The 10,646-nt window shown below is 43.7% G+C and overlaps 1 pseudogene; it reads left to right on the top strand.

Annotated features, from left to right (window-relative positions):
* The first annotated feature begins 158 nt into the window (after positions 1-158).
* LOC109462210 lies at positions 159-9,826 on the top strand (annotated as a pseudogene).
* Positions 9,827-10,646: the final 820 nt, after the last annotated feature.

Genomic DNA, 10,646 nt, shown 5'->3' with positions numbered 1-10,646 from the left:
TCTGAAAGACAACCTATTTTTCCTATAAGATAAAAAGACCTCTGACAAAATCTGTTTCAACCCAACCCCCCTTGTTCAAACAAACACGACAGCATCTGTTTGGGATATTTTGGTAGATTGAGATCAGGCCTGCAGGCCTGATTGAGATCTAAGATCTAACAGGAACGCATTGGGTGTGGACAGCTAGATCCATTGAAGGTTTTCTTTCCGGGCTAACAGTTAGATCTCTTGAGGGTTTTCGGATCTGGGAACATTTGGAAACGGGGAAAAATATTTTTCAATCTGATTCCAAATCGAGCTTTAATAGTCTGTCTATCAGGCGTGACAACAGTATCGGCTGTAGGGTTATTCCCCTTTTGTAAATTACGTAGGCGTGACGAGGCGAGGTCCTCTGGGAACAAATGAAATTCCACAGACTGGGAAAACATGAAGAGGTCAATAATGACTGCTGAACTCTGACCTGACGGCTTGGCGACGAGAGTTGGGCGGGACATGCTGCTCTGTTTCTGATCTTTACCGACTTTTCTGTCTTGTTTTCCCGCTTGTAAAGGTGAGTTTTATTCGTGTAGAACATTCTCAAATGTACAGCGAACGATACTAATGATTGATATGTTGCATAAATGGTTGATGTGCCTTTGTACGTTTGGAAACCGAAGTCGTCGTGAGCTAGGTAGCTAAGACATGATCATGTTTGGCAGTCGACTACGATCGCAAAATAACTTGCTTTTGGCACATCAGCGATAAGATTGGATCTGGAATTATGTTTCTAGAAATCATAATTTGTCCAGGTATGACTATGCCAGGTTGTCTCGATGTCTATAAATACGTGACAGCGTCGCGGGATGTGAAACATGCACGATCTGTGTTGTTGTAACCTGATTCTATCCAGGCCATGTTGGTTCAAATTATGCTTGTGATGTGGCACCGCCCTCCAAGCAGAGGTTAGGATTTTTTGAACATTTTTAGGCGTTTTGCAAGGCTTTCTATTTCTATCAGCTTACCTTTCGGTATACTGTCAGACACAGCGCCTAAAAACGCCTGAAAAACGCCCCAAAATAAGCCAAACCTCTACTTGGACTGGAGTGACCACTTACAGACATAAACTCCAAGCAGATGTTGGGTGAGAGACTACTAAGTATTTACTCTCCAACATTTTCAGGCTGCCCAAGTATTATCTTCCCTGGCAACCCAAGTATAGGTAACTACAAGTATATGTCATATGAAAAAAATTCATCTTTCAGTCTTCCACCTCACCATCTGCTTGAATATAAGTTCAGGCCCTGCATGTTCAAGGTTCTAAATATATACTACAGGAAAGCCCTTGGTCACAGTTGGTATCCCTTGACAGCTGATGTAGACGATATTGGTTGCGCAAAAATATCTGGTTGCTATAATACTAACAGGACCATTCCAATACACCGAATACTATTTGATAGAGTGCCTTTTACATGTTGTTGGAGCAAGTGTCTTAAAAGCAGATCTTGTTTAATCATTAACAGTTTCCCCATTGGTAGCTTGCCTAAGTGTTGTGTGTATTGGCCCTCTTGGAAATCAGTAAGTCAACACCTCTTCACACAATCCATAGACACACGTGCTGTAAAAACAGTTTTCTTGGTAGAGAGCTAGCCTCCTTCGCAGTCTTGTTGGGCGTCGGCGTTATTTTTTCTCTGAGCGACGCAAGTAAAATGCGAACACGAATGACGATTTGCTGCCGAGGGAGTTTTTGCTACGGAGAGAAGGATTCGCGCTCTCTCCGTAGCAAAAAGTCCTCGGCAGCAAATCGTCCCTCGCGGCCGCATTTTACTTGCGTCGCTCAGAGAAAAAATAACGCCGACGCCCAACAAGACTGCGAAGGAGGCTAGTAGAGAGCCATTGCCTTGTTTTAATAATATTCTCCTTACTCTGATTGAAGTGTTTCCTTGTGTTTCGTCAACCCTCATACCCTACAGGGTTTACCTTGATAGCTGCACAGTAGCTGAGTTTAGGGTTGGGTAACTTTCCATGATGCTGTTGTTATAACCCACATATGAGAATGAGTCATCCCTGGTGTGAAAGGGGATCAGGAAATGAAAACCTCCTCTGGTTTCCCCTGTGGTTAACTCTGGGCTTAGGTCAGGTTTAAGTACTACTGTAGGGTACCAATAGATCCTACTAGGGTGAGGTAAGTTTACATTATGTTAAACAGTTAAAGTCTAATGTATTTATTCCATTCACGTTTAGGTTTTTATTGATAAATGTTGGTGCAATTCAGTTTTTGCTGCAAGGCCGATTTGTTCTACCTAGTTTGTAGTAGGGAAAGGGGAGCTTGATGTACTACTAGTACATGAAAATTAACACATGTGTTACACATGTCAGTGTCCTTCATTAAAAAGCAGATCTGATAGAGGAAGTGAGAAACCTGTCTGGGGCCCCACTGTGGTTTAATAGGGATGAGGTCATGGTTAGATGGGAATGATTATGGCTTTGGTCTGATCTGTGTGGAAATTGGTTGGTTAAACTGTTACATGTTACATATACCACATGTACTGTGCGCATATCACATATGTCTGACATCTACCTCCTATGTTACCATTAATTTGATTTGATTTGACCATTTTGCATCATAATGTTTTCTTTTGTTGGCTCTTTTGTTGGTGTCTTATAAACCCATTTGGACTGGGAGGCTGGGTGGGCTAGTTGCAAGACACATTAATTTTAAGTTTTTAACTTTTAATCATTTATTGATCCATCCATCCATCCACCCATCCACCCATCCACCCACCCACCCATCCATCCATCCATCCATCCATCCATCCATCCATCCATAGACCCACCCAACCAACCATCCATCCATCCATCCATTGTTTCATGATAATCCCTCTGTATTGCAGACCTGACTGATCACCATGGGAGAGGAACACAAGAAATATGTCATCGGGTTCTTCGTGGTAGCTGTGATTGTCATGATCATTGCTCTGGTGGCCAGCTCTTTCCAGCGACTAGAGTCAGATGAAAGTGGGTGTTAGATAATATTATAATTATGTATAATTATGTATAATTAATTAATTAGCCTACTCCCTTTTGTTCTTTACATGTAACTGTGTCAGTAAGAATAGGGAAGCCTTTGCTGTATTACAGTAAATTGGGTAATAAGGGTTGTAACTTTTTGGCAATAATCCATTGGCAAGTTCTTTATGTGCACCCAAGTTTCTAGCTATAAGCACTAGTGCACCTGTTCCCTAAAATAAATTTAAAAACTGGAAGATATTATGGCACCTGTGTCCCCAAACCTTCACTATGCTAAGGAAGGTCTTTGGCACCAAGTTTGTATTGGTTATTGGGTTAGGCAGTAGGGAGAAGGTTAATTTCTATGCAGTAACACTAAGATTTTGAGGATGAGTAAATTGTCCCTTCTGTTCCCAGTTGGCATTGCGTATGACACGATACAGAAGCACCTGGGGTCGGATGTGAAGGAGGAGGGCTTACACACCGGCCCTGTCGGGTACAGGTTCAGTCAAGTTTCCTTCTGTCTTCAAAACACTGGAGTACACCAGCCTTACCTGCTTAAACAAGGTGAGGTTTCCTTTAAGACATTAGAGTACAGTCATCTCTCAAGTTTCCTCATGTCTAACTCTGCAGTATACCAGCCTCACTTGCTTAAACAAAGTGAGATTGTCTTTAACATTAAAGACTGAAAATTAGAGCACAGTCATCTCACCTGTTTTCAAGACAGTCTCCTTCAGTCTTCAAGGTTTTTGTATATTTTGTACCACATGCTGGTCCTGTTGTCTTTGAATCTAAAGGTTCTGGGTTCGAAACCCTAGCAGACTCTAGTGTTGTGCCCTTGGGAATGGTACTTCTTAACACCTATTTCCTCACTTCACTCAGGTGAAAATGAGTACATTGTACCTAGCTTCAGCTACCCACCATTCATCACACAAAAGAGTAGGGTCCCTCTTGGTGTTTGTGGATCAAACCTCACTGTACAAAATTGGTGTGTTACTCCTAAGGGTGGTTTACTGGCTATATGAAATGAACTAACAGACAAACATGCTGTGGTCTTGTTCCAGGATGGAGTTCCCATCGTGCTTGACGTGGCGTTCCAGTACCTGGCTCGACCCTCCGACCTGAACAGGATCGTGACAGAGTTCCGGGATCACGAGAACTACGTCACTGTGCTGAGAAATGTTGGTACGTACAGCCAATACTGTCTATACAGTGGTCACTCAGGGGACTGAGCAAACTTGACCATGGCCACCATGTAGGGAAAAGTCCATTTAGGCACAAGCTATAAATGAGGGCCTGCAAGCCCTTTTTCGTAAGGCCGTTTTAGACTTCGTAATTCGTAGGCAGCATCCGCAAAAATCAACGTAATTCGTAATTGGACATTAGCCGCAAATCGTAAAGTCGTAATCAGCTCTGAAACTTTAAAGTAATTCGTAATAGGCGGCGAAAATTTTGCGTAATTCGTAATCACTACCCCCCCTTGCAGGCCCTCATAAATGGCACAGGCTTTACCTTATTAAAATATCTCATTCTGTATTTCAACAGTTAAACTTTTTTTTATTTATTGAAAATGCAACAGGACATTACACTGACTCTCAAGGCAGCAAAGCTGATATTAGAGAGTCAACATATAAGGACAAAACACAAAAAGCACATAATTTCAATACAATATGAAATACAAGAACAATCATAACCTGAACTAACCTGTATCAATCTGATTAATTAAGTACATATATATACATAATGAAAATAATGCATTTGGAGGTCAGAGGTCCAGAAAAAATATATATATACAGTACTACCTCATAAGAGAAAATTGGTACATAAATAACAAGGCTAGGAGGAACAGCTGGAAGTGCCTCAAACCTTGCTACAAAAAACAGCTAGCCCATGACAAAAAGATTAGCTTCTAAGAAGAAATTTGAAGATGGAACTTGTTCTGATATCAGTGTTTTTCCAGGCGAGGCGGCCTTGCATGAGGAGAGTAGGGGTGATCCGGTCTACATGGCCATGTACATGAGCTGTAGCAAAGCCACATTGCACAGCCACTAGTATTGTACTTAAAAAGGCATCATGCTTCACCTCAGATGAGGATGATTACTTTACCTTTACCTGTTCCCCAGGTGAGGCGGCCCTACACGAGGCGTGCAGTCAGTTCAACACGTCAGAGTTCCAGTCGGCTCGAGCGCTCTTCACCGAGAAGGTCCGCGAAACTCTCAGTCTCAGGTTCAACGACCTCAGCTCTGACATCACAGACCTGCAGGTAACCCACGCACCCCCACTCACACAATGGTTCCGTCCAAAAGAGTGTATTAACATCCTTTGTAAAATGGGCAATTTTTAGTATCAATTGTCACACAAACTTGATTGAACGTGTGGATGACACATGGAAGAACCCACATTGCTTTTGTCCTATTCTTCCCCCCGCAAAGATACAGTAACATATTTTGATTGCATCAGTTTATTAATTTTGATGAAAAGACTTTTAGCAGAATAAAAAAATGCATGTGCCTCAGCTGCAATTAAGTCTTTTGTTATTGTCATAAGTATAAGATAAGGAGGGAAAATATACATTGAACATAAAATTTCTTGATACATGATTGTACGTGTATAATAGGTGCATGGAGGCTAGTTATATATGATGTATGTTAACTTTTACATGATCATCTTGTGCAAAGGGCCATGATCCTTGCCATAGATAGAGCATTTTGAAATGTTGCAAGTATAAGAAATGAAGCCATGTTGTTGTCTGTGCCAGGTGAATAACATTGCTCGCCCAAGTGAGTATGAATCCGCCGTCAGAGACAAGGAAGCGGCACGTGAAAATATCCAGGTTCGCTTCGGCCAATGGGTGTCGTGGGATGTGGACATGCACTTGTCAATGAAAACCACAGGGGGTGCACATATTGGACGCTAGTGGAGTTTTTAAAGACAGGAAGTTTTGTAATCATCTTTTGAGAAAGAATTTGAAACAAAAATTTAAGCAATGACATGAAATACTTCAGATTATCAATACGGACTTGACTCTTGAGGGTTCACAACATGAAACTTACCTTTGGTTTGACTTTGACAAGTGCACTGCCTGAAATGTTTCTGAGTTCCTCATATACTACACGAATGACAAAATTATTACCAAATACATGGTACAGAAGGTAACCAAAAAGAACTTACTCAAACTTTCCAGAGAAATTAAATGGCAATTTCAACCACAGTCAAATCACTCAACCTTGGGAAAAAAATTGGCCACAGAAAAATTGTAAGAACCCTTCCTTAGCCAACAGTTGATGCCAACAGCATTGTGTGTAGTACATGAGGAACCCTTCAGTTCCTCTCTCCCTCCCTCTCTCCCTCCCTCTTTCTCCCCCCTCTCTCTCCCCCCATCTCTCTGGTGTTGGTTTGTGCATGCAGTGTGTTGACTTCCTATCTAGGTCAACGACCTTGTCCGACCTCCGGCTTACGAAACGGCCGTTCGCGAGAAGGAAGCCGCTCGAGAAAACATCCAGGTAACATCTGACACGTACGGTAGCCTCGCGTTGACGCTGCATCTGATTCGCTGACAACCTGAACATCACTCAACAATCATCAAACAATCATTGACTACTTCGGCAGCATGGTGTACTGTCCTAGCCTGGTTACCAAACCTACTAGTATTATAGCCCCCGAGTCCTACAAATAGCGGAGAGGACTCGGGAGCTATAATAGGTTTGGTAACCAGGCTAGTACTGTCCACTGATTCTGAACTAATCCATGCTTGATACACAATACATTTGTACAACATATTTGTGCTGCTCAGACTTTATTTTTGTTGCATCAGAAGCTGAACAATGAAGAGGACCAACCAATGATCTAACGCTTCTAAACTACATTTCATCTAATTTTGTTAACATTTTTAACACCCATCACCTAAAACCTGCCTGTCTAGAATAGTTACTTTCAAAATATTACTAATACTTAGCATAATGTGTTTTTTTCAAATCCTGCTCTTTTATTCATATTTATTTGTATTCATTCATTTTTTATTCATATCCAGACATGAGGTCAACATTATGTAAAATTGTACAGGACAGTTTCAGTGTTGCTATGACTGGAAGTGAATGGCTGGCCAGGTTTGGCTCTAATGTACGCCAAAAAACAGTTACAGTTAGTGAGCTCTTCAAGCAACTGGATATGATTTTGGAAACGGTCAGATGGCATTCACTACATTTCATCAGCAACACTGGAGACTTGTCAGAAAGGCAGGTTTATAAGCATTAACTATTGATTGATGTGCAAACCTTCACCAACATATGACTCTAATATATCTTTTAACCGTCAGGTTGCAGAGAACGAGCGACCTCGGCTGCTGACCCAGGCCAGGACGACCAGGAGGGAGGCGGAGACTCAGGCTCAGATCGCCGTCAACAAGGCTCAGTCTGACGCCAGGATAGCCATCAGCAGGTCAGGGGGGGCACGGGGTCAAGGGGCAGGTCAGGGGGGCATGGGGGTCAAGGGGCAGGTCAATGGTCAGGGGGCAGGTCAGGGAATATGCAGGTCAAGGGTCATGAGCAGGTCAGGGTGCATGCTGGTCAAGCAAGGGTCATGGGCAGGTCAAGGGGTGCACAGGTCAAGAGGTATACAGGTCAAGAGTCATTGGCAGGTCAGGGGGCATAAGGGTCATGGGCAGGGCAGGGGTATGGGAGGCACTAGAATCCAGGTAGAACATTATGTAACACAAAATAGATCAAGCAACTAGATATAGGACACAAAACGTTTTAGATAGCATCCAGTATTTTTCATTAATACTGACTGAGACTGACTTTTTCATTTTCTGTCACTGATGAAAGATAGTGGTTGGGATGGGATGGGTAGGTGGGGATACAGGTCAGACCTGGGCATACAGCTATTGATGAAGGAATGAGCAAATATCCTGGCTGACTGACCACCCAATATGGACTGTTCTCTCCCACAGAGCGGAGGCGGAGGCAGCAGCCATCCTGAATGAGTACCAGACGGAGGCTGACACCTACGCCACCATCATCCAGCGCCAGGGGCTAACAACGGAGGGGTTCCTGGCTTACATGGGTGTACGAGCTATAAGTGAGTACAGTTCAACATTGAGTACCTAACCTCACCACCGAGGGGTTCCTGGCTTACATGGGCGTACGAGCTATAAGTGAGTACAGTTCAACATTGAGTACCTAACCTCACCACGGAGGGGTTCCTGGCTTACATGGGTGTACGAGCTATAAGTGAGTACACAACATTGAGTACCTGACGTCACCACCGAGGGGTTCCTGGCTTACATGGGTGTACGAGCTATAAGTGAGTACACAACACTGAGTACCTAACCTCACCACAGAGGGGTTCCTGGCTTACATGGGCGTACGAGCTATAAGTAAGTACAGTTCAACATTGAGTACCTAACCTCACCACTGAGGGGTTCCTGGCTTACATGGGTGTACGAGCTATAAGTGAGTACAGTTCAACATTGAGTACCTAACCTCACCACATAGGGGTTCCTGGCTTACATGGGTGTACGAGCTATAAGTGAGTACAGTTCAACATTGAGTACCTAACCTCACCACGGAGGGGTTCCTGGCTTACATGGGTGTACGAGCTATAAGTGAGTACAGTTCAACATTGAGTACCTAACCTCACTACAGAGGGGTTCCTGGCTTACATGGGTGTACGAGCTATAAGTAAGTACAGTTCAACATTGAGTACCTAACCTCACCACGGAGGGTGTACGGCTTACATGGGTGTACGAGCTATAAGTGAGTACACAACATTGAGTACCTGACCTCACCACCGAGGGGTTCCTGGCTTACATGGGTGTACGAGCTATAAGTGAGTACACAACATTGAGTACCTGACCTCACCACCGAGGGGTTCCTGGCTTACATGGGTGTACGAGCTATAAGTGAGTACACAACATTGAGTACCTAACCTCACCACCAAGGGGTTCCTGGCTTACATGGGTGTACGAGCTATAAGTATAATAAAGTACAGTTCAACATTAAGTACCTAACCTCACTACCGAGGGGTTCCTGGCTTACATGGGCGTACGGGCTATAAGTGAGTACAGAACATTGCTGTGCAAGATACAAGCACTCTTCTGCTCAGGCCTGTAAGTGTAACAAACACTAGTTTGCTAAAAAAAATGCCTTAACAAGGCCACCTGCGAAGTCACACTGCAGGTAGCAGTTGTGCTCTTGGGAAATGCACTTTACCCCAATCCTATTTCTTCTTTCAACTCAAGTGAAAATGAGATCTCAAAACACTCATCGAAAAGAGTAGGGGTCCTTCCCAGTGTGAGTGGATCAAACCCTTATAGTTTGGTCTTATGCAGCTTATACTTACTGTACAAAACTGGTATGTTATGCCTGTAGGCAATATCTAAAAAATATGTGAGAAAATCTCTAAAAACTCACCACACTTGTCTAAATTCCCATTGTTTTCTAACTGCTACGACATGCAAGATATAGGCACCCTTCTGCCCAAGCCTGTAAAGGGAAATATTTGGCCTATATTGGTTAACACTGATGTTTGTGTTTTATTCCTCCAGGTTCCTCTAGGAACCCAGTTTACGCAGGTGTGAAGGCACCGGCCAAGACAGCTTACCTGGGAGAAGCACCATGAAACACACACCTCACCTGCCTCTTGGAATAACAGGGTTATTTTGTACCTATTTAACGAGGGCCTGCATGGGGGGGGGGTATTACGAATCACACAAAATTTTTGCCACCGATTACAAATTAGATTAAATTTTTACACGTTGATTACAAACAATTGCACATTACGGCTAATGTACTGATTACGAATTACAATGATTTTGGGTGGCTGCCTACAGATTATGCAGACTAAAAAGGCCTGATTACACTCACTCACTCACTGCTCGGCTTAGCGTCCGTTGTTCCCCGTCATGCAAGGGTTGGACGTCGTGGGGTGTCGTTTGGGTCTAATAGCTGCTCTCCAGCTGCTTCTGTCTAGCGGGTTGGCCTTCTGCAGTTTCAAGTTTTTGACATCTTCCCTAATACTGTCTATCCATCTCTTTTTTGGACGACCCCGCGGGTTTCGTCCCTCTACGGGCATTGTCATGACCTTCCGTGGCCAGTTCTGCGGGTCCATTCTTTGCACGTGCCCATACCAGCGGAGTCTGTTGTAGCGCAAGATCTCACGTAGGCTGCTTACACCTAACCTACACCTAAGCTGGTCACTTGACACCCTATCAGCCAGTCTACTGGAACATATCCATCTAATCATGGTGTTGTCACACCTGTCTAGCCTTCTAAGGTCTTCTGTGGACACCGCCCAGGTCTCAGACCCATAAAGCATTACGCTTCTGACACAGGAGTTAAAAACATGACCGCGATTTATGAAAGGGATGCTTCGGTCTGCAAGTATGGGAAGGAGCTCGTGGAAGCTCTTCCAACCCGATTTGATCCTGGCTGTTACAGCATCTGTGCAGCCCCCCGACTGACCAATCATGTCACCCAAGTAACAGAAAGTAGGGACCACCTTAAAGGTTTCTCCAGCGACAGTAACCTCTTGTGTAGGTTGTACAGGGGATGGTGAGTTACTGTGACATTGCCTGCAGATGAAATTAGGGTCTTCTTTCAGTTTCCCTTTGATACTAGTGCATTTCTTGTGTATCCAATGCTGACAGTGGGGACAGAATATCG

Source organism: Branchiostoma belcheri, unplaced genomic scaffold (genome assembly GCF_001625305.1).
Source record: "Branchiostoma belcheri isolate BF01 breed outbred unplaced genomic scaffold, Haploidv18h27 scaffold113, whole genome shotgun sequence".
NCBI lineage: Eukaryota > Metazoa > Chordata > Leptocardii > Amphioxiformes > Branchiostomatidae > Branchiostoma > Branchiostoma belcheri.
Note: the sequence above shows the minus strand (reverse complement) of the source record. Positions and strands in the feature narration are given on the sequence as shown.